The 23,505-nt window shown below is 53.4% G+C and overlaps 1 pseudogene; it reads right to left on the reverse strand.

Moving 5' to 3' along the window:
- The window catches only part of LOC131586325 (uncharacterized), a 1,027,770-nt pseudogene that overhangs the window by 435,031 nt on the left and 569,234 nt on the right, over positions 1–23,505 (reverse strand).

A 23,505-nucleotide genomic window follows, 5' to 3' on the forward strand; every position in this document is an offset into this window, starting at 1 on the left:
TTCCACTGCTGCACCATCAGACTCTCCCTCTTTGGGGCAGGGGGAGGGTTTCCCAGCAGCTGAGTAAATGCACTCCTTTAGCATCTGGCCCATCTCATGCATCTCCTTCACCAGCACCCCCACCCACCCTGGGTGGTTCATTTCTGAGGTGGGCTGTGGGGCAGGGGCAGGCTCTGGAGCAGCACTCCCTGTCTCTGGGGCAGGGGCAGGCTCTGGGGCAGCACTCCCTGTCTCTGGGGCAGGGGCAGGCTCTGGAGCAGCACTCCCTGTCTCTGGGGCTGTGCCAGGCTCTGGAGCAGCACCTCCGGTCTCTTTCCCTTTGTCTCTGAAGGCTAGGTAGAACAGGCCTATCAGCAACACCAGCCACTGTATGATGTCATTAGCATCCAGAGAAGATTTTAGCCCTTTGAAAACTGGCGGGGTAGGCCCACGGAACTGGGTGAAAGGTTGGGAGAAAATTTCCCCAGCTGTCTTTTTCTCCCAGTAGGTACCATTATTAAAGTAACCTGAAAACCATCCAGTTAGTGTGTGACAGCTCTGAATCCATGAGCCCGCCGTCCAGAGGACGTTAAACATCCATGAATTCCTCACTTTATCAACCCACAAAACAAGCTGGATAATAGCCACAGTAGCCTTAGTTATAGGACCCATATTTAGGTAAGGTGCAGCAAATGGGAGAAATATAGCTGTGACTACATGGCCCACGAACCTGGGTAAGCTAAACAACATGGTTCTACCTAACAAGGTTTCTAAATCCAGCACACAAAAGTTAGGTTATTTAAGAACTGTTATTCCTTTTTTGCCCTTTTTCTCTCAGTGCCCCACGATGGGCGGCCAAAATCTGTCTTGGTTCTAGAAGACAGGTGTCTGCTAGGGAGAGCAGGAGCCTCCCTTGGGATGAAAGAATGTAGACCCCCTCACTCCGAATTATTATAATTTTGAAATCAGGGGCTTTCAGGCAGAGATCTGGGGATAGGAATAACAGTTCTTTACTAGTATAACCGGGTAAACAAACAAACAATAACTACAGCAATAACAAGAAAACAGAACCAGGGACCCCGGGACAGCTTTCTCGGCTGAGACGGGATGGAGGAGAGGCTTTGTTTTCACAAACCCCTCGGGCAGTCAGTCCCGGTGCTCCTGCAGGGCTCTGAGGAACACTCAGCTGGGACAGCAGGGATGAGCTGAGATCCTGGGCTGGTGGATGAGGTGGATCAGCAGCTCCACGGCGATGCCTGGCAGGACAGCGGGTGCGAGGCCACCAACCAAGAGGGGAGAAGGAGAAGAAGCAGCTCCGCGACCCAGCGCAGGAACGTCCTTCTTCCCCGAAGCCGAGGAAAAAGCCAGCTAAAAACTGTCCCCACCCTCCTTTTTCTGCCCCCTTCCCCGCCACCCTGGGCCCGGCTACTCTTTGTCCTTTGTGAGCACCCTTAAGTACCGGTAGTTAGGTTTCCCAGCACATAATGGGTAAAAATTCCCACCTAACCCTCAACACCTCCCCCATATAAAAACCCCCCACAAAGTTGTGTTCTCAGTCTTCAGTCCCTGGACCCTCCAGTGGAGTAAAAGCCTTTGGAACCCATACTGGAGGTCTCCTCCTCATCCTTGTCTCCACCATGCACCTACCAATATCTTTGTGCTGTGGAGCATTTGCTCTAAGCCACACCTTGGGTCACCCCGCTCCCGAGTGTCACAATCCCCTAACACAAGTGGGAGTCGTGAGAGGTTCGTTTGATCTCAGAGTGCAAAAAGGACACCAGGGGATGTCAGTTTAAATCACAACAGCACTAATGCACCTTTATTTTAGTGCCAGCAACAAGGGTTATGTGATAGATGAGAGGGAGAGAGAGATGGAGAGAGGGATAAAGAGGCAAAATGCAAAAAGAAAATAAGGGGGGTTATAGCTACCAATGGACAAGACAGGGTCACTGGTGTCTTCTTACATGGGGAGATCTCTCTTGAAGAAAGTAACTTGGAAAAGTCATTTTTACAGTCTGTTTCAAAGCGAGGGGCAGCTGGCCAAGAGGTGGGGAAATTCCTCGGCTGTTGTGATGAGACCCCTTGCTCTGGGAAGCAGGTGTAAGGTACAGAACAGGCCGCTCCTTACAAGTCCCTGCTCAGCAGCAGGAATGAAGGCAGTGTACCTTGAGAGCACAACAAGCACACCTGCAAACCATCACCTGGCAAGCTTCCACCTCAACCAGGCCAGAACCCCTGCACAAATTCCCTCAGGGTCTTCAGGGTCTTGGTCTCTGTTCTTGCAATGGTTGTGAGGCAAATGAGGGTAACTTCAGACTGTCTCTTACACCCTAGTAACCCCAAATGACTCAAATGACCCCAAATCACCACAAATAACCCCAAATTACTCTAAAGGACAACTCTGACCCCACACCTGACCCCAAATGACACTTCTGGCCCCACACCTGACCCCACAGGACACAGACATTTACCCCCTGCTGAGCTCAGTCCTATACAACCCCAAATCCTTCAAAAATCTCCAAAATTTGACCCTGGGAACTTCCTGGATGAGCAGGGTCAGTTCCAGCGCAACGAGGCCTTTGTGCCCTTCTCGGCCAGTGGGCACCCCAAAAATCCCATAAATCCTTGGGGTGGGGTCCAAAATCCTTCTGGAATCCCAAAAATCCCCAAATTCCTTTGTGGAGGGGCCCTACATTCTTTTGGAATCCCAAAATTCCTCGGGGTGGGGACCCCAGACCCATTTCGGACCTCCACCCCTGAAACCCCCAGACCATTTTTGGACCCCAATCCCAAAGCTCCCAGACCCTTTAGGGACCCCCCAGACCCTTTTTGGGGTAGCCCAGATCCTTTTGGGACCCCAGACCCTTTTGGGATCCCGTAGCCCCCAGAGTCCCCAGACCCTTTGGAATCTCCTCGGCCCTTTTGGAATCCCCAACCCCTGAAACCCCCAGACCCTTTTGGGACCCCCGATCCTTTATAGATCCCCAGACCCTTTTGGGACCCCCGACCCTTTGGGGTGGGGCGGTGCTGACGCCCCCTCCCCACAGGGCAGTGGCTGTGCCTGGGGGAGGCGCTGGCGCGGGCAGAGCTGTTCCTGTTCCTGACCTCGCTGCTGCAGCGCCTGCGGCCGCGACCCCCGGCACCCCCCGAGGAGCTGCCCACGGCCCCCCTGGAGAGCGGCTTCGCCAACATCGTGCCCCGCTTCCAGCCCCTCCTGCTGCCCCAATGAGACCCCCCCAAATTCCAGACTGCTCCCCAAATTCAGGAACTGCCCCAGGATCGGGACCCTTCCCCATGGCTGGAAAATCTCCCCCCAGATCCTCCCCAGATTCCACTCCCAACATCCCCCCCGCTTCCAGCTCAGGATGGTGCTCTGATGAGACCTCTCCTCAAATCCCACCCCTGAGATGCCTCCCCATCGCTGGAAAATCCCCCCAAATCCACCCCAAACCCCACCCTAAAATCGGGAATCCCCCCTGAGACCCCTCCCCAAATTCAGGATGCCTCCCCAAAATGCCCCTTCTCAATGGGATCAGGACCCCTCCCCATCAATGGAAATTCCCCCAAAACCCAAAAAATCCTCCCCAAATCCCCTTCCCACAATCAGAACACCCCTGGGACCCCAGAATTTCCCCCCAAAACCACCAAATTTCTCCCCCAAAATTTCTCCCAAATCCCCCTAAAAACCCCAAAACCCCCATATCCCCCCAAAAGTCCCAAATCCTCCCAAGACTCAAAATCCCCCCCACAAGACTCCAAATTTCCCCCAAAATTCCAAATTTCCTCCCAAACTCCTCAAATTCCTTAAAATCCCCAAAATTCTCCCCACCCCCCCAAATTTTCTCCCCAAAACCACCAAATGCTCCCAAAATCCCAAATCGCCCTTCAAGATTCTCAAATTACACCTCAAATCACCAAAATTTTCTCCCCCAAGTCTCCTAAATACCTCCCCAAAAATATCGGGGGGTGCCCCTAAGCAACCAAATCCCCTCTCCCCAAAATTCCCCTCTGGACTCCAAATTCCCCCCCCCAAAACCCCCAAATTTCCCCCCCCCCCAAACCCAGTTTTTTTTCCCCAAAACCCCGAATCCTCCCCCTAAAAAAACCCAGAGTTCTCCCCAAAACCCCAAATTTCTCCCCCAAGCACCCAAATGTTACAAAAAAATCCTAAAATTCCTGCCCTAAAACCCCAAAATTCCTCCCAGGACCCCCGAAGTTTCCCCCAAAAACCAAAATTTCCCTCCAAACCCCCAAATTCCCCCCAAAAACTGGGAGAACCTCCCAAAAAAATAGCAACCCCTCTTCAAAACCCCCCCAAAATCACAAATCCCTCCCCAAGAATAAACAAAAAAGCTGAGAATGTAAATTTTTTTATTTCACATTTTTCACACCTTGGGCAGGGGTGTAGGGGGGGAAATCCCAGAATTCTCAGGATTTTTCACATTCCTTTGGAGAGAGGGGGTCTCCCCAACTTTTCCAGCAGCCCCCCCGACAACCGCTCCCCAAAATTCCTGCCCCTCAGCCCCCCCAAATTAAGTGCACATAAATAAAAAAGAGGAAAAAATAAAAAAAAAAAAAAAGGGAAAAAAGAAAAATAACAGAAAAAAAAGACACCCTCACCCCAATTTAGCGGGAGGGGGACGAAGGTAAAATTGCGGAAGGGGTCGAATCCCCAGAAAAAAATTGAGGGACCACTAAAAAAGATTGGGGGAACCACCACAAAAAAATCTCATTTTGAAAAATGCTAAAACCATTAAATAAATAGCAAAGAGGCAAAAAAACTGAAAAATTTTGGGAGGAACCCCCAAAAAATGTGTCAAAAATGGGGAACTCCCCCTTGAATCCAAGGGATTTGGGGAAATTTTTTTTCCCAAAAGCTGTGGGTTTTTGAGGGTGGCAGGGGAGGAGAGACCCCCTCCAAATTCCTGGGGGTGTCCTCGAGATCCAGCGAAGGCACCTGGTCCTGGAGGGGGACAAAAAGGTAATTTTAGAAAAATTAAAGGAATTTGGGGGGATTTGGGCAAATTTTAGGGAATTTTGGGATTTTTTGAGGTCTGGAGTGGGGTCTTGATTTTGCGGGTTCTTGCATTCCAGGGCCGCAGGATCATGTCCAGGGAGGCCACAGTTACCAGGAACAGGCATGAGACACCAACGAGATGGGATTCTGCTCAGGAAAACATTTATTCAGCTCAGGAACAAACTCAGATCCAGAGACAGCCCCAAACAGAGGCAGGGAGATGGGGTTTGAGAACCAGGGTGGAGTTCAAGGTCAGGGGCCACTGGGAACACAGCAAGGGAGAAACCCCAGGGGCCCAAACCCAGTCAGAAATCCCTGGGCTGCCTCCCCACGAGGGGTCCAGGGTGGAGTTTCTTCCTGGGCTCACAGGGCCCATCCTCTGAGGCAGAGGGATGGAATTCCCTCTTGCCCACACCTCTCACTTTAACAATATTAATTTGAAACTCAATCTTTGCCTCCCTGGGTGGGGGAATCTCACACAAAAACTCAGTAATGGCCTCCCGCTCCATTCATCATCCCCAAAGTTTGGCTGTCTCATTGCAGACCCCACCCCACATCCCAAATCCCAACCCATCCCATCCCTGCTGGACATCAAGACACATTCCCAAGCCTTCTTTCTCTCATTTCACATCTCCCAAACTCCATCCCACCCATCCTGCCCCCCCCAATGCCCATCTCACCCCTCCTGATTTGCATCCCACTTCACCCAGTCCCCTTCCAACCCCATTCCACCTGATGCCTTCAGAAGGCTGACCTAGAACAGAGCCCAGACAGAGTTAAGAATAAAGTTTATTAGAAGAATTTAAATACACCATGGGCAGTACAAGAGCCTGGCCAGGGCTACACCCAAGATAGACCAGAAATGGTCACAAAAATGGACAAGTGATCACAAGGTCTCACATTTTTATAAGCTGAGGTCCATCTGCATATTTGGGTTCATTGTCCAGTTACAGCTTCAGATGATGAAGTCCCATCCTTCTTGTTTTCTCTCTTCAATCCACCCTTGTTTATGCTTTTGGGCCTGAAACTTGTAACAACTGTCCTTGGTATCAAGCTAGAAAAGGAATTGTTTTGTCTACCTACTATGTGAAGAGAGCTTACTAATACTTAATAGGAAGCTCAAAACTACAAATCTAGGCAGTGGAGAATATGAAAAATATGAAAGCTAAAACATGAGGCATCACATCCTGAGGGGCTGTGGAATTGAATAATTTTGGAGAGGGACTGAGTAGGTTTCAGTGGCATAGAGTGGTTTTGAGGTGACAGATCGAACCCTCTCGTCTCTTTGAGTGCCAAGAAATGGAGACAACTCCACCAAATAACCCCACAACCCCCAAATACTCCCAAGTATCTCCCAGATTCCCTTGAAGCACTAGTAAAATGTGAGGTTTTAGATGCCTTTGATGAATTTGTTGATTTTTACCATTATTTCTCTGTTCAAAATAGATAAAGATGAATTAAAAGATAATTGAAACCAAAATAAAATGGCCTCCAGCCCACTGTGTTCCCAACACAGATCACTGGGAACGTGGGTCATCAGGTCCTGCCCAACGTGGGCCCTCTGATGGGGGATGGAGCTGGAGCAGTGCACAAAGCTCTTCCTGCACTTGGGGCACTCGCAGGGCTTCCCTTACCGGTGCTTCTGTTGGTGTTGGGTCAAGGTAGATTTCCAGGTGAAGCTCTTCCCACACTGGGGACACTTGTAGGGCCTCTCCCCAGTGTGGATGCGCCGGTGGGTGATGAGGTGGGAGTTTCGCTTGAAGCCCTTCCTGCACTCGGGGCAGCGGAAGGGTCTCTCATCCGTGTGAATCCGCTGGTGCAGGAGGAGAGTAGAGCTGGTCTGAAACCTCTTCCCACACTCAGGACACTCGTAGGGCCTCTCCCCAGTGTGGATCATCTGGTGGATGGTCAGATGGAACCTCTGACTGAAGGTCATCCCACACTCCCCACACTCATAGGGTCTCTCCCCAGTGTGGGTCCTCTGATGGAAGATCAGGCTCTTGCTGTGGCTAAAACTCTTCCCACATTCCCCACACTCGTACGGTCTCTCCCCAGTGTGGGTCCTCTGGTGGATGGTCAGGGAGGAGCTGTTTCTGAAGCTCTTCCCACATTCCCCACACTCGTAGGGCCTCTCCCCAGTGTGGATGCGCCGGTGGGTGATGAGGGTGGAGTTGTGCTTGAAGCCCTCCCCACAGTCGGGGCAGCGGAAGGGCCTCTCATCCGTGTGAATCCGCTGGTGCTGGAGGAGAGTGGAGCTGGTCTGAAACCTCTTCCCACACTCAGGACACTCGTAGGGCCTCTCCCCAGTGTGGATGCGCTGGTGACGGATGAGTTCAGAGCTGCAGCTGAAGCCCTTCCTACATTCCCTACACTGATAGGCCCATTCCCCAGTGTGGATCATCCGGTGGCGGAGCAGTTTGGTGCTCTGGCTGAAGCTCTTCCCACACTCCAAGCACTTGTAGGGCTTCTCCCCATCCTGAAGCTGCTCATGGACCACCAGCTCAGAGCCCCGGCTGGATCTCTGGCCGCCTTCCTGGCACAGGGTGGGTCTTTCCTCCTCAGAGCACCCTGGGATGGGTTTGGAGCCCCTCCTCCTGCGGGATCTCTGGGGATTTTCCTCCTCATTGGATTCCTGCACTGTGGAGCTGCTCAAAACGGCCTCTTCCACGAGGTTCTGCTGTGGGGATTTTTCCGCCCTGGTCTCCATCCTCAGCTCCTTGTCTGGGGGAGGAAGGACAAGGAGAGGATGGGATTTGCCTCTGTGCCAGAGGGAAGGGGAAGGAGATCCCCCCAGTGCGTCCCCGGCAGGACGGCGTCGGCAGCGGGGTTGTCCTGCAGCCGGGGGCCAGGCTGGGCTGGGAGATGGAGCAGGAGAGAGGGGGAAAGGGGCAGTGACTTCATCCTCACCTGCCTGGGTGTCCTGGGAGATCTTCCTCTTCCTCGCAGCCTCCTTCTCCATCTGGCCAAGGTTTGGGAATGAAAAATCCTGGTTTGGGGAAAAATATAATGCACGAGCACATTGGGTTAGGGTGTTCCTCCTGACCAAGTTCATCTCTAGAAGTTACCGGGTATCTGGGGCCCATAAAAACCTCCCAAACACCAAAATTCAGCCCTGAAAATGCCTCCCGGGAGTTCCCCAACTCTGTTCTCTCCCCTTTGCGGTTCAGGGGTTCCTCTCTGTCCCAGCTGCTGGGGGTCGTGCTTGCACTGGGGTTGCTTTGTCTGCTCAGTCCCTGCCCACCCCAGGTTGCTGGGAGTGCCAGAAATCCAAAAAGTTCCCCCCGTTTCCATCTCCTCATTTAGGGATGATGGGGCTTTTTGGATTCCTATGGTCCCTTCTCCCGTGATTCTCTGCTTTGGGGTGCAGAACGTCCAAGGAGTCCCCCCTGCTCCATTCCAGGCTGTTCAGGATCCCATGAATTGTGGCGCTCCCCCTCTCTGGGCTCCCCACTTTGGGGTCCTGAGGAAAACACGGCTCTGCTCCTCCAGGCTGCCTCTGACAGCAGCCACCACCAGGACCCCCCAATGCCCCCCAAGGGGCATTTTCTGCTCAGCTTTGGAGTTCTTCATTCTCCAAACATCCCCCCCATAAAACCCAACCCAGGAATCCCCCAGGATATCTGGGCCGAGCTCCCCCACCCTAGTCATTGCTGGGATGGGGGGGGTGATGATCCCACAGGTGGAGGGCTGTGTATTCAGGGAGTGCTCGACCTCGTGGTCCCTTCTACCTCCCCTGATCTTCATTTGTCCCTCTTCTTCCTCCTCTTCATCCTCCCTAACTTCACCTTCTTCTACTTCCATCCCTTCTCTCTCTCCTTCTTCATCCCTCCTCTTCCATCCCTCCTCCTCCTCCCCCAGGAGCACTGACACCCTCGGTGCCCCGTTCCCAAACCCCTCACAGCCCACGGCAGGAGCGGGGATGGAGCCGGGACAGGTCGGGATGGGCAGCGCGGGGCTCTCCGCTGCTCTCATCCGCTGGGGACGGGGGGAACCCGGCCCGGGGAAAAGGAGAGGGAAACTGGGAAAATTGGGGGCTGCAGATCCAACCTGGGGCTGGCTGGGGACCCTGGCTGGGGACTGCCAGCCCTTGGGGCTCCTCTGGGGAGATGCGGGAGGGGGGAACACAGAGAGGGCTGGGGGATCCCAGGAGTGGCAGCACTGGCAGGGACTGGTTTGTACTGGGATCATCCTGGCAGTGGCTGAGATTGCACTGGCTGTGTACTGACATCATACTGGGATCATACTGGGATGATACTGGCAGTGAGCAGGAGCCTCCAGGGGGCAATTGAGACCAGGTTGTGAGGAACTGGGAATATGCCCTGCGCTCCCCAGAACCCCGGGATCGCCCCCCATATGTCCCATAAGTATCCCCCAAACCCTCCAGGATCCCCGAGTGCCCCCTCAGCGCCCGTTCGAGGCCCCCCAAAGTGTCCCTGGATCCCTGAATGCTCCTGACCCCACAGATTCCCCTTCCAGCCACTCCTGGGAATTCATCTCCCATCATCCCACAACACAGTTCCGCGCCCAAACCTCCTGCCGTACCCGCGCCCTAAAGATCCCGGTTACAGCTCCCCAGGCTCCCCCCAAGTGCTCCCGAGCCGTATACATTCGCCCCCAGGACCTGCAGCCAAGGCTCGGATGCAAAAGTTTTCTCCAAGTGTCTTCCCCGCACGGCCAAACGCGCCTTCCGAGCCACTTCCGGGACTACAGCTCCCATCATGCTCCGCGGCGCCCATAGAGCGCTATTCCAGCCGGGACTTCATCTCCCGTCATGCCCCGCGCCTCACCGGAACCCATTGGAGCTGCGCCTACAACTCCCGTGATGCTCCGCGGCCCCATTAAACCGTATTATACCGGTGCCTACAACTCCCATCATCCCCCGCGCCCCATAGATTCCCTGTTACAGCCCCCCAAGTGCCCGCCCGGACCCCAAAGGGCCCCCAGATTCCCCTCCCTGACGTCCAAGTGCCCCCCTGGACCCCCAAGTGCTCCCCTGGATCCCGAATTGTCCCACAGAATCCCTAAGTGCCCCTCCAAGTGCCCACCCGGCTCCCCCAAGTGTCCTCCAGACCCCCAAATTCTCTCTAAATTCCCTCCCCAGACCCAAAACTGCCCCAGATGTTCCCCAGAAAAGTCCCCGTGGACCCCAAAGTGGCTCCTTTTACCCTGTCTGAGAAAATTATTAAAAAAGATGATCAAAGGACTAAAAATAGGAGTAATTAGCATAAAGAGGGAGAAATTTTGATCAATTAATTAATGAAGGGAATTGTGTTACTTTGAACCAAGGACCAATAATGGTTTTAGTTGCTAAAAATGGATCAATTCTTTCATATAAATATAAAAGTTAGGTTATAAAAATACAGAACAATATTATTATAAAAATCAAATATTTATTTTTATAAATTAATTAGATTTTAATGATAAAGAAAAATTATAAAGATAAATGTTTTCAATGTTTTGGGATGTCAGTCCCAGGTGGGCGATGTCAGACATGCTGAGGCTCGGGGTGAGGAGCAGGTTGTCCAAACAGGGGCAGCCCACAAGGGGCTCATTCTTCTCTGTGACCAGACCTCCTAAGGAGATTTTCAGCATCAAGATTACTTGGGAAATGCTTCTGTCACCTCTTCTCTCAACTAGAAAATTAAAAAATATGCCCTTGATCTAAAAAAAATAAAACAGGGTAGATTTTCAAATCTTCCTCCTCAACAGAATTCCAAAGTGACTCCAAGCAGCTGCACAAGCCTTGGACTTGAAGACAACGGAAGGAAGAGAAAGAGCCCCCGAGGCTTTCTGTATTTTAATGAACCCCAGGCTGGATTTGGGGCTGAGTCCAGCACCCTCAGGCACTGAGAGAAGGTTGAAGAAGCTGCTCAAGGAGTCAGAAGCAAAACTCCAAGTGCCTTGGAGCATCCCTGGGCCCCACTGACTGCCGGCTCCTGGCACACTCAGCCATGGCATGGTCCAGTCTCACGCTGGGACACCTCCTGCACCAAAATTCTACCCTGGCAGGGACTTTTCTTTCTCCTCCCCTCCAGGCTGAACCTGCCAAGCTGCACTTTGGGGAGGTTTCCTTCTCTTGCCACTGCCCAGGAAAGCTGTGTCTCCTGGTGTTCACAAACAGAGAAGGGCTGCTGGGGGATGTGGTGGTTGGAGGCTGCCTGGGGTACAGTGGCCATGAAATCATCGAGTTTTGAAATATTCTGTGAAAGAAGGAGGGGCATCAACCAAACTCCTACACTGGACTTAGGAAGGGCAGACTTCAGCCAATTAAGGATGCAGATTTGGGGAGTACCAAATCAGGTACTGAGTTTTTTTTAAGAGAAACAGCCTTTTAAATCAAAGCATTCCGGGAAGGATAGACACACTTCAAGAAAGAAAGCTTGAAGGAGCAGGAACAGCCTGAACTTCTCTGATGAAAAATGAGCTAGTGAGGAAAATGATCGGCCTGAGTGGGCAGGGAGCTTTTGGAGGAACTCAAGGAAAATATGAGGATGAATCACCTTTGGACAGAGGGACAGGCAGCCCAGGAAATGTTTAAGGATGTCATTAGGTCATGCAGAAAGAAAAGCAGAGAGGTGAAAGCTCAATTAGAACTTAACCTGGATCCCTCTATGAAGGATAATAAAAATGTTTTTAGAAATGCATTAATGGCAAAAGGAAGGCTATGGACAACCTCCATTCCTTAGGGGAGATATGGTTACCAAAGATGAGGAAAAGGCTGAGGTACTCAACACGTTCTTTGCCTCAATATTTAATAAAACATAAACATAAAATTTTAAATATTTAATAAACATTAAATAAATAAAACCACCTTTTCAACATTAAGACAGGTTTTCCTCAGGACAAGTGTTCTCCTGAGCTGGTAGATGGGGACAGGGAGCAGAAGAGCCCCCTGTAATCCAGGAGGAAGCAGTCACAGACCTGCTGAGCCACTCAGATGCTCACAGGTGGATGGGATGGGATGGGATCCATGCTAGGGGGATGAGGGAGCTGGTGGATGAGCTCCCCAAGCTGCTCTCCATCATTTCTCCTCATCAGTCCTGGCTCACTGGGGAGGTCCCAGAGGACTGGAGGTGCCAGTGTGAGCCCATCCCCAAGAAGGGCTGGCAGGAGGCTCTGGGGAACTGCAGGCCTGTCAGTCTGAGCTCGGTGCCTGGTGAGGTTTTGGAACAGATCCCCTTGAGTGCCATCCCACGGCACCTCCAGGATGGCCCAGGGCTCAGACCCAGCCAGCGTGGCTTTAGGAGGGGCAGGTCCTGCCTGACCAACCTGATCTCCTTTTATAACCAGCTGAGCCGCCTGGTGGGTGCAGGAAAGGCTCTGGATGTGTCGAGCTGGACTTCAGCAAGGCCTTGGACATGGAGAGCCACAGCATTCCCTGGAAAAGCTGCAGCCCACGGCTTGGACAGGAGCACTCTTTGCTGGCTGCAGAACTGGCTGGAGGCCGGGCCAAGAGAGTGGTGGGGATGGTGCTGCATCCAGCTGGTGTCCAGTCCCTGGTGGTGTCCCCAGGGATCTGTGCTGGGCCCAGTCCTGGTTAATATCTTCACTGAGGGTCTGGCTGAGGGGGTCGAGTCCAGCACTCACAAATTGCAGATGACACCAAGCTGGCTGCGAGTGGGGATCTGCTGGAGGGCAGGACAAGGAGACACAGCCTTAAGCTGCACCAGGGCAGGTTTAGGCTGGACAATAGGAAGGAGTTCTTCCCAGAAAGGCTGATTGGGAATTGGAATGGGCTGGCCAGGGGGGAGGTGACAGAGTCACTGTCCCTCTCCAGTGGTCTGGGGGAGTGACATCAATCTCTGCTTAATTACTGATTTTGCTTTAAAACAATTGCTTCAAAATTGCTTCCTGTTTCAGCCTGAATGTCTGTGGTGGTTTTGTATTAGTTGATATTTGGTGAGGAGAGAAGAAGCCACCCATGCAAATGATTTTTCTAGGAGGGGGCTGCTAAGAGCTTCCTCTGTGCTTAGCAAAACCAATAGCTGGCTGGCTCTGAGAACTGACAACCTATGAAACCATTTAGAAGCTGTATCCTTTTGTGTGAAATCCCCATTTTAAAGACAGGCAAGCCCAGGAAAGCTCTCTGTTGTTTCCAGCTGTGAAGAGTTAACTGGGTGCTGGTCAGGCCGGCCCTGCTCCAGCCTGGCCTGCACCGAGCCGGGCTCCGCCAGGCCCCGGGAGCGGCTCTGGGCTGGGCCAGGCCCCTTCACCACGGCCCGCGCGGCCCCAGCGGCTGCCGGGCACAGGGAGGGGAAGCCATCGGCCCGCAGCTGGAATTGAAGGGAGCAGGGGCCTGGGACCAGCCATGAGGGCAGAACAGCCACGACTGTTCTGGCCGGGCCCCCTGAGATCTTGGCACAGCCCCAGCACAGCCTGAAATCCATCACTGTGACTGCTTCGGCCACTGCCCGGCAGAAACCATCATGAGCATCTGCAGGTCTGGGTGAGATATTAACTCTTTCTGTGCACCGATGAGCCCTGCAGACCTCGATCCTCCCCTTGGGTGAGAGGAAAGGACAGAGTGGGAGACTAATGCCACAAGTATGGTAGGCTACACTTGTCTTCATATGTCATTGAATTAGAGAAAAACTCTCTCCAGGGAAAATTATGCAACACTTTGCCTCACAATCCATCAACCTTAATTACAATGAGTGGTAGATTTTAATTACAATCCGATTAGAGCAAATCAGCATTGTGTGAATGGCAAGAAGAATTTGCTTGTCAACAGATGAATATGTCCCACTCAAGAATGAACAAAATCTGCCTTTACTTGGAAGAAAGTAGACATGGAGCAATGCAGTATTTGGGTTTTATCCAGTGATAAATGGGGCAAGAAGCTGTAACAACTCATCTGTTTTGCAGAACACAAGTACTGATACAGCCAATAGTGCACCCACATTGAAGGGATCTTCAGGACATTCCTTTATTTTTTAGCAAGGAATGGGCAGCAAAATGCTGGCATTTATCTGAACTGGAAGCCATGTTCCTCTCCTGTTTCTCCTTGAGCACACTGTTCTTTGCAGACTTCACTGTGCAGCCCATCAATCCTCTCTTGGCCAACAGCTAAATGGCACAACTACCAAAACACAGGTGCCAGCATCATCACCCCAGCATTATTCCAGCACTGCTCTGCTGGTGCACAGCAGCACAGAATGGCTTGGCTTGGAAGGGACATTTAAAGGCCATCTAGTCCAGTGCCCTGCAGTGAGCAGGGACATTTTTAGATCAGGTTGCTCAGAGCATGAGCTTGAATGTCAGCAGGGATGGATGCCCACCTCTCTGGGCAACCTGTATCAGGGTTTCAAAACCCCCAGTGTAAAAAATGTGAGTTTCTTTCTTATATCTAGTCTGAGGCTATTGTCTTTTAGATTGATAACATTCCCCCTCAGTCTTGTCACAACAGGCCCTACTAAAATTTCTGTCCTGTCTTTTTTACAAGCCCCCTTAAAGTACTGAAAGGGAGCAATCAGGTCTCTGTGGAGCCTTCTCTCTTCCAGGCTGAACACCCCCAGCTGTCCCAGCCTATCTCCAAAGTAGAGGGGCTCCAGCCCTCAGAGCGTTTTGTCCCTCCTCTGGACCAGCTCCAACAGGACCATGTCCTTCCTGTGCTGGGCACCCAGAGGTGGATGCAGTACTCCAGGTGGGCTCACACCAGAGCAGAGGGGTGGTGGAATCACCTCCTTCAAGCTGCTGGGCACCCTCCTTTGGAGGCACATGGCTGGCTCATGTTCAGCCTCTCACCTTGCAGCAGCCACAAGTCCTTCTCAGCAGGGCTGCTCTCCATCCCTTCATCCCCCAGCCTGTGAGATCAGCTGGGCTGGGACCCTGTCATAGCCCTTGGACAGAGCTGCAGGGCAGGATGAGCTCCCTAGTGAAGAAGGCAGATCCCACTCCCCACACAATTCCACCCTGGCCATGAGGTCACAGCAGTGTCTGGGGTGACAGCAGGCTGAGGTGACAGCAGGCTCTGAGGTCACAGAGGGCCCAGAGCCCCGTGGTTGCACAGCACCACAAGGACCGAGCAGTCAGTCCTTGACCACGACTGTTGTGGCAGCAGCGGCGGCGGCAGCAGCGGTGCTGACATTGGGACAGCGGTGTCAGGACAGTGGTGGCAGCAAGATCTGCAGGACTGGCAGTGGGCAAGGCACCATGGCCTTTGCTCTGCGCCTCCTCCTCCTGCTCCTCCTGGCAGTGGCCCTGCCTGACAGGGCTGCCCAGGCTGCTCCATGGCGAGCAGGGCGAGCAGGTGAGCCCGCGGCCTCGGTCCCCTTTCCAGGGACAGTGCTCCCTTCTCCCTGGGAAGCATTGGGGATGGTTTTCCCCAGGACTGAAGGGAGGGTTTCCTCTGTGGGAGGGAGAGAGGCCTCAGGGGCCCTGGGCTGGTGCTGTTGCCCCTCCAGAGATGTTGCACGGGGCCTGCAAAGAGGGTGGAGAGTGACCAGAGCCAGCCCAGAGCTCCCCAGGCCCCTCTGCAGCTTTGGCCATGTCCATTGACATCTGGCTCCCACAGCCTTACCCAATCACCTTGCAGTGCCCAGTTCCCTAAGGCAGAAGGGGGTCCCAGCACACCATGGAATGATTCTGATCTATGCTCCCTTCCAGATGAGGGTGGTAGGAAGATTTCTCAGGCAGCTTGGCTACATGATGATTTTCTGCCTCTGGAGCCCCATGCAGGTATGTTCTCACTGTCCCAACAAGGAATAATCATTGACAACCTGGCAGGAACCAGGTGACAGAAGCTTCTGTGGCTGTTGAGTTACAGGTGTGTTTGCAGCAAGGACATTTCAAGCTCCTTTGCTGGTTGCTGCACACAAGCCCAGCTCCCATCACAGGGGTGAGTGGTGTGTCCCTGCTGATCCCACAGGCTGAGGCCTGGTTCTGTGGGATCCATTCATCTGAAATGGAAATACTTTCTGTTAAGGTTCTCCTAGAGGGAGGAACAAACCTACAGAAGACAAGATGCTGAGTGAACTGGATAGACACCATGGTGGGTCCATGTCCCTCAGCCTTCTCCTGAGACTCAGCAGCCGGGGGCTTTCCCTGCACATCTGGACACGCTGTGCCCAGCATGGCAGGAAGGGATCCATGTCAGCCTCACTGCCCCACTGCTGCTTTCATGCCCTGCTGGGCTGTTTTCCAGCCTGGCCTGGCTGCAGCTTCTCCCCAGCCTCTGCAGGAAGACATTTGGCATCAGCTGACAGGGAGCCCAAACTGCAGCACAGGCCATGCACACCCTGAGATCCCCTGAAAATTTCCCAGTCTTGGGGTAGATGTGGAATGGCAGCTCTTTGGAGGAGGGAGGGCCCTGGCCTGGCTCCAAAGTTTTGATGGCTTCCTCAACCTTATCCATGACTTTGACAAGTATTGCCTCTTGAACATGCCACCTTCCTGTTGGGGAACAGCCCCACCTGATCCAGCTGTGGCTCTTCCTTTCTCCAGATATGAACCCAAAGGCTGTGCTGAACGCAGCGTTTCCCGGAGGAAGCAGTGGCTCATGGGCAGCCTCTGCTGCAGGAAGGGAGGCCATGCCAGGCACAGTCACAGTTCCAGGAGGTAATTGCTGTGTCTCTGGGCCTGAGCCCTGCTGAGGCTTGAGCTGCCATCTCTGCTGCTTGGCAGTGTGAGCACAGTGCAGAGGAATTATCCTGAGCAGGCTCAGGTCACTTGGCTACTGAGCAGTCTTGCTGGGGTCCCTCCATGGGAGACACGTCCCAAAACCTGGCAGCTGCTGCAAGGGGTGCCCATGGTGGGGAAAGGGCTGAGGGGGAGGGTAAAGCTCCAGTGTGCCCTGACAGGGCCTGGCTCTGTCCCCTTGGGCTGGGGGAGCTGTCCCAGCTGAAGGAGAGAGGGCAGGAGGGAGGTCCCGTTACCTGTGGCACTGAATGCTGTGGTTTGGCCCAAGGCCTTGGGGTTTCCTCTGTGGGAGGGAGAGCCCCTGGGCCCTGGGCTGGTCCTACTGCCCCACCAGGGATGTTGCACAGGGGCTGCAAAGAGGGTGTTGAGAGTGACCAAAGCCAGCCCAGAGCTCCCCAAGCCCCTCTGCAGCTTTGGCCATGTCCATTGACATCTGTCTCCCAAGGCCTTACCCAAACACTTTGCAGTGTCCAGTTCCCTAAAGCAGAAGGGGATCCCAGCACAACATGGAATGGTTCTGATCTGTGCTCCTTTCTAGACAAGCGTGGTAGGAAGATTTCTCCAGCAGCTTGGCTTCATGAAGATTTTCTGCCTCTGGAGCACCATGCAGGTATGTTCTCAGTGTCCCAACAAGGAATAATCATTGACAACCTGGCAGGAACCAGGTGACAGAAGCTTCTGTGGCTGTTGAGTTACAGGTGTGTCTGCAGCAAGGACATTTCAAGCTCCTTTGCTGGTTGCTGCACACAAGCCCAGCTCCCATCACAGGGGTGAGTTGTGTGTCCCTGCTGATCCCACAGGCTTGAGCCCTGGTTCTGTGGGATCCATTCATCTGAAATGGAAATACTTTCTGTTAAGGTTCTCTTAAAGGGAGGAACAAACCTACAGAAGACAAGATGCTCAGTGATCTGGATATACGCCATGGTGGGTCCATGTCCCTCAGCCTTCTCCTGAGACTCAGCAGCCGGGGGCTTTCCCTGCACATCTGGACACGCTGTGCCCAGCATGGCAGGAAGGGATCCATATCAGCCTCACTGCCCCACTGCTGCTTTCATGCCCTGCAGGGCTGTTTTCCAGCCTGGCCTGGCTGCAGCTTCTCCCCAGCCTCTGCAGGAAGGCATTTGGCATCAGCTGACAGGGGGCCCAAACTGCAGCACAGGCCATGCACACCCAGAGATCCCTTGCAATTTCCCAGTCTCAGGGTCGATCTGGTGTAGGGGCTTTTTGGAGGAGGGAGGGCCCTGGCCAGCCCCAATAACCTGGCCTTTCTCCTGATCCTTATCCATGACTTTGACAAATATTGCCTCTTGAACATGCCACCTCCTCAGTGGGGAATGGTTCTGTCTGATCCAGCTGTGGCTCTTCCTTTCTCCAGATATGAACCCAAAGGCTGTGCTGAAGGCAGTGTTTCCCGGAGGAAGCAGTGGCTCATGGGCAGCCTCTGCTGCAGGAAGGGAGGCCATGCCAGGCACAGTCCCAGGAGGTAATTGCTGTGCCTCTGGGCCTGAGCCCTGCTGAGGCTTGAGCTGCCATCTCTGCTACTTGGCAGTGCCTGCCTTTCAGGGATTTTGCACAGAGCATGGAAAAGGTGTTGAGAATGTCCAGAGCCAGTCCAGAGCTTTCCTCAGGCCCCTCTGCAGCTTTGGTCATGTCCATTGACATCTGGCTCCCATGGCCTTACCTGACCCCCTTGCAGTGCCCAGTTCCCTAAGGCAGAAGGGGATCCCAGCACACCATGGAATGTTTCTGATCTGTGCTCCCTTCTAGATTGGGATCGTGACATGGAGCATCTGCAAGTGCTGGTAAATGGCGATTTGAAGACCTTGCCAGATGCTGGAGGCAAGTTCTCAATGTCCCTTTCTGCACAGAATAATCAGTGTCAAGGTGGCAAGAGCTCACTCATGTGCCGTTTCCCTCAAGAGTCTGAAGGTTGATGGATTCTGGAAACCTCGCCCCATTCCCTTCTGGAGCCCTGAGTGATCCCACAGCATCGCTGTCAGTGGGAGGAAGGAGCATTTAGCTGTCAATCTTCTTCCCGTGTGCAATGCCAGTGTCTCCTTCCGTTTGCTCTGTGCAGCCACAGAAAAGAGCAGAGAGGGAATGGACCAGGCCCAGGGCTGTGCCCCAGGGCTGTGCCTTGTGTGGCTCCTTTCTGGCCCCAGGGAGCCTGAGATGCTCCTGCTCTAGCTGCCAAGCCCTGGCCCTGCCTGGGGCTCAGTTCAGAGCTGCTGGCAGTTCCAGGGAGTCCTTTCTCTCCTGACTGCCATGCAAGGGGCTCCTTCTATCCCATTGTGGGGCCACTGCAGGCACGTGGTCCCCTGCTCCTGCTCCTGAGTGGAAGGCAGAGATGAGGGAGTGCCTTGGAGGGCACCAGTCACTCAGGTGCACTCACTACCACTCTGGCCTGAAGAAGAATCTTCAGCAGTGTCACGGGAGCTGTTCTGTTCTGCCTTTCTTTGCAGATGAACCTGATGATGAAGATGATCTGGATTCCCCGTCCATATCAGTTACTGAGCCTGATGATGAGGAAGATTATGAGGGTAGGTGAAGGCCTTTCCCCCTGGGAGAGATGCCAGCTCAGAGCCCAAAGCTCGGCCAGGGCAGCATCGCTGCAGGTGCCTGGACAGAGCCGTGCACATGTGTGTCCTTGCTCTGCGTGATCCTCTCACTGCTCCTGTGGCTCAGTGCTGCCTGTGCAGATCAGCAGAGATGAGAGAAGCTTCTGTGGCTGTTGAGTTACAGGTGTGTCTGCAGCAAGGACTTTCCCAGCTGCTGAGCTAAATTCTGCAAGCAAGCCCAGCTCCCATCACTGGGGTGTGTGGTGCGTCCCTGCTGACCCCACAGGCTGAGCACTGGTTGTGTGGGATCCATTCCTGGGAAATGGAAATACTTTATATCATAGTCCCCTGAGAAAGAAGAACAAACCTATAGGAGATAGTAATGTAGCAATGGGGGAACTCAAATATCTGGACATAATCCTGAATGATCTGGAGGGACGCCGTGGTGGGTCCATGTCCCTCAGCCTTCTCCTGAGACTCAGCAGCCGGGGGATTTCTCTGCACATCTGGACACACTGTGCCCAGCACAGCAGGAAGGGATCCATGTCAGCCTCGCTGTCTCGCTGCTGCTTTCATGGCCTGCAGGGCTGTTTCCCAGCCTGGCCTGGCTTTTCTCCCCAGCCTCTGCAGGAAGGCATTTGGCATCAGCTGACAGAGAGCCCAAACTGCAGCATGGGACGTGAACACCCTGAGATGGCCTGAAATTTTCCAGTCTCGGGGTAGATCAGGTGTAGGGGCTGTTTAGAAGAGGGAGGGCCCTGGAGCATTTCCAAAACCCTGGGCATTTTCCTGACCCTTATCCATGTCCTTGACAAGTATTGCCTGGAGAAGACCAGCACAGCACAAAGAAATTGTGCCATTCAAGCTCAGGGGGTTGAGCAGTCTTGTGCCAAGGGGTGGCAAGGCGCCTGCAGGCCCCAGCTCTGGGGGAAACAGAGAACGTCCTGGCTGTATCCAGCGTGCTGCCAGCTCAGCAGTGGAGCACAGCACGGCTCACGCTGCCCATTGCTCCCACAGATGCAGCTGGCACCAACAGACAAGCTAACAATATCTGGAGAAGCATGAGAAGAGTTTTTTGCTGGGGAACACAGTGTTTGATTAAGTTAATGGCCATTGTGGCTGGTGGAGCAATTTTCCTGATGATGTGCTGTGCTGGAATCTGGTATTGGTGGAAGAGAAAACGGTGAGTGTTTTGCTGATCTCTGCCTCAATCAGTTTCTTGAAAGGCTGCTCATAGTCAGGAGACATTCCCAGTGAGGCTGCTGTGGACTTGTGGCTTAAGTTCTTGGTTGCCCAAATAACTCTGCCGAGAGTTCTGCAGCTGCCCAGGCCTTTCATTGGCCTCTTAATTGCTGGGCCTTGTCCTGGGGAGCCCGCTGGGGCTGCAGCCAGTGCTGGCTGCCACTGAGGCTGCCTGGCCAAGAGCAGCCCCAGGAGCAGCGGGCAGAGGCAAAGCAAGGTGGGCAGGAGAAAGAGCGGGGACGAGATTGCCCTTGAAAGGCAGAGGTGCTCTGGGCCCCGCTCCTGGCCAGGGACCCTGCCCAGAGCCATCCCCTGCTCTCCAGGGCCTTGAGGGGCAGCTGTCCAGCTGGGCCAAGCTGTGCCAGCAGCTCCAGCCGTGCTGGGGAGCCTTGGCAGCTCTGGGCCCTGCTGTGCTGGAGGGTCCCTGTGTGCCAGCGGCAGCTGGGGGCCTCAACCACCTCTTCTCTCCACAGGAGTGCCTCTGCACCTTCAGAAGAGCAGCCAAAGATTTTAGTCTAAGAGAAGCTGACCTGTTATCCTCGCTCTTCACATCTCTCCCCATCTGCTGTGCTGCAGCTGCATCCCCATCTTGATGGCATCCCAAGACCCACACCTCTCAATCGAGACCCTCTGCCCCTGAGTCCCCTGGCCCTGGTCCCTGGGCAGGACTGAAATTGGGCAGCCCCTGTGCACCAGAGCAGGGGCTGGCCCATGTTTTTTGTTCTAATAAAGAGATGGAGCTCTCACCCCAGTGTCTGGCTGGTACCACCAGCAAAGCCCACACGGCACCAGCCCTGGCTGAGCTCCATGTCCAGGAGCAGCCGGGGGTGCCCACGGTGTGGGCAGGCAGGAGCCAGGCAGGGGCTGCCGTGACCAGTGTTGGGGCACTGAGGGGCTGGGGGAGCCCATGCTGAGCGTCCCTGGGCTGTGAGGGCACATTTCCTTCAGTGGCATCACCTGGGCCTGCACCTCATGAGGCACACAGGGAAAATTTGGGCTCTCTCCTAAGGTGTGCAAGGATCCCCCATGAGGAGTGCAGTGGGGGTAAATTGAGAGGGTTTTTTACTCTTCTCAGCACAGTAAAGGGGACACTCTTGGCCGAGTTTTGCAAAGCTGGGAGGAAGCCTCTTGTGAGCCCTTGGGCCTGGCCTGTGGGCACAGCGGGCAGGTGGAGCCCATCCCTTGAGGCCAGTCCGGGCTGCTCGGGCCGGGCTGGGCTGGGCCAGGTGAGCCGGGCCATTCTCTGGGGCACAGGAGGCACCCGGGGCTGTAACTGAGGCCGTGGCTTCTCACCCTGAAGGGAGACTGGCTCTGCTGGTTCAGAGGGCACAGCTCAGATCCCAATTACCTTTGTAAAGCTGCTGGGGAAGTGTTGAGGGCAGAGAGTTCCAACCCTTCTCACTAGGAAGCTGGGCTGATGCTGTGGGTTTTTTTAATTTTTTGCCCTCTAAATTTGTGTCCTGGCAGAAAGTTAAGTTTGCTTGCTCTCAGTCAGCCCCTTTTCTGCTTGGTGCTATTATAAATGAAATTAAAATAAGACAACAAGAGCTATTAGGTTAACAGCAATTTAATAACAAGGGAAAAAAAAGATACAATTTAGTGAATTGAATAGAAGGATACAATTTAATAAAAGAATACTATTTAGTGGCCTGAATAGCAATTTGGTATAAAAGGAAAACAATTTAGTAAAAGAGTACAATTTAGTGAATAACTTCAGATACATAGATATATATTTGTGAATATAATTTGCCTGTAATTATGATTAAAGTATAAGCAAAACTGACCAGGGTACAGGGAGGGCTTCTCACCCCGCCTCACATACCAAAACAAAGTAATTCAAACTAAAATTATATACTGTATGCTTATACCTATTCATTAATATTTCCCATAAGTCTCCTCCTATTTCCAATTCATTGATTTAATATCACTATTCTTCATGGCACATGCTTCACTTGTTGCTAGGGGGTCTTCTGTCTTGTTTTGGTGGTTTTTTGGACGAAGGCTTACACTCATCCTCGTTGTCCTCTGGATAACCTTACAGGCTGTGTGTGCGTACTAAGCGTTGTGTTATGTAAGTAAGCATTGTGCCCCACTAATTAGTCGTATATTTTATAATTTTCAGGCCCTATGCCTAAAGTCGTTCCAACTTCATCCATCTCAAGGTCAATTTTGTCTTAGGGCATTTCTTATCTCAAAACTACATTCTGTACCTTAATTTTAACATGTAACATCTGTAGAGGGCTACATCTGCCTTGTAACACCAATTCCCTTGATTGCTCCTAATAATAACTTTCCAAATAGTTACAATTTAGTTAGCACTAATCATTTCCATTTATTACAGGAGGGTGTGAAAACAGGAGCATTGTTTGGTGTGGCCTCCTCTCTGCCTTTCACACCTTTCAGTGCTTTGACCCAGCCAAGAGCTTTCTCCAGGAGTGCAATGAAGCAGCTGTTCCTGCTCCCAGCTCTGGCTTTTTCCAGTCTCTGACCCTGACTGGTTTTGTCCCTCTTGCTGTGCCCTCTGTTCCCCCAGGGGCTGCCCCAGGCTGAGGGATCAGATCCAGGCACTGCTGCTGCTCCCTGGGGACCAGCCCCAGTTTGGTTGTTGCTGTCAGTGCCAGCAGCAGCGGTGGCTGGAGCAGCGGGTGCTGACAGCGCCCCAAGGCCCGGGGCTGGAGGGGTCCCTGGGCTGGGGCTGGGAGGGAGCTGCCCCTTGTTCTCCCTCTGCCTCAGGCAGAGCTGGGCCGGGCACAAGTGGGGCAGCAGAGCCAACAGGGAGCCTGCGAGTCTCTTCCAGCCGTGCCTGCTCAGAGTTTGGCCTTGGAGCTTCAGGTGGGCAAAGGCAGCTGCTCTGCTCCCTCTGCGTGTGCCCGTGTTCAGCAGTGCTGCTCCATCAGTCTGTGCCCAGCAACGGGGAAAAGCCTCAGCCCTGCAGGGCCAGGAGCTGCCGGGCTCTGCCTGAGCAGCTCAGCCAGCGGGAAGGGAGCTGCTCCACCCGGGAACCAGGAGCAAAGGACGTGCCTTTTCTAGGACATGTTTTCTGTAAAAAAAACCCCAAATAAACAAAAACAA

Source organism: Poecile atricapillus, chromosome 19 (genome assembly GCF_030490865.1).
Source record: "Poecile atricapillus isolate bPoeAtr1 chromosome 19, bPoeAtr1.hap1, whole genome shotgun sequence".
Taxonomy (NCBI): Eukaryota; Metazoa; Chordata; class Aves; order Passeriformes; family Paridae; genus Poecile; species Poecile atricapillus.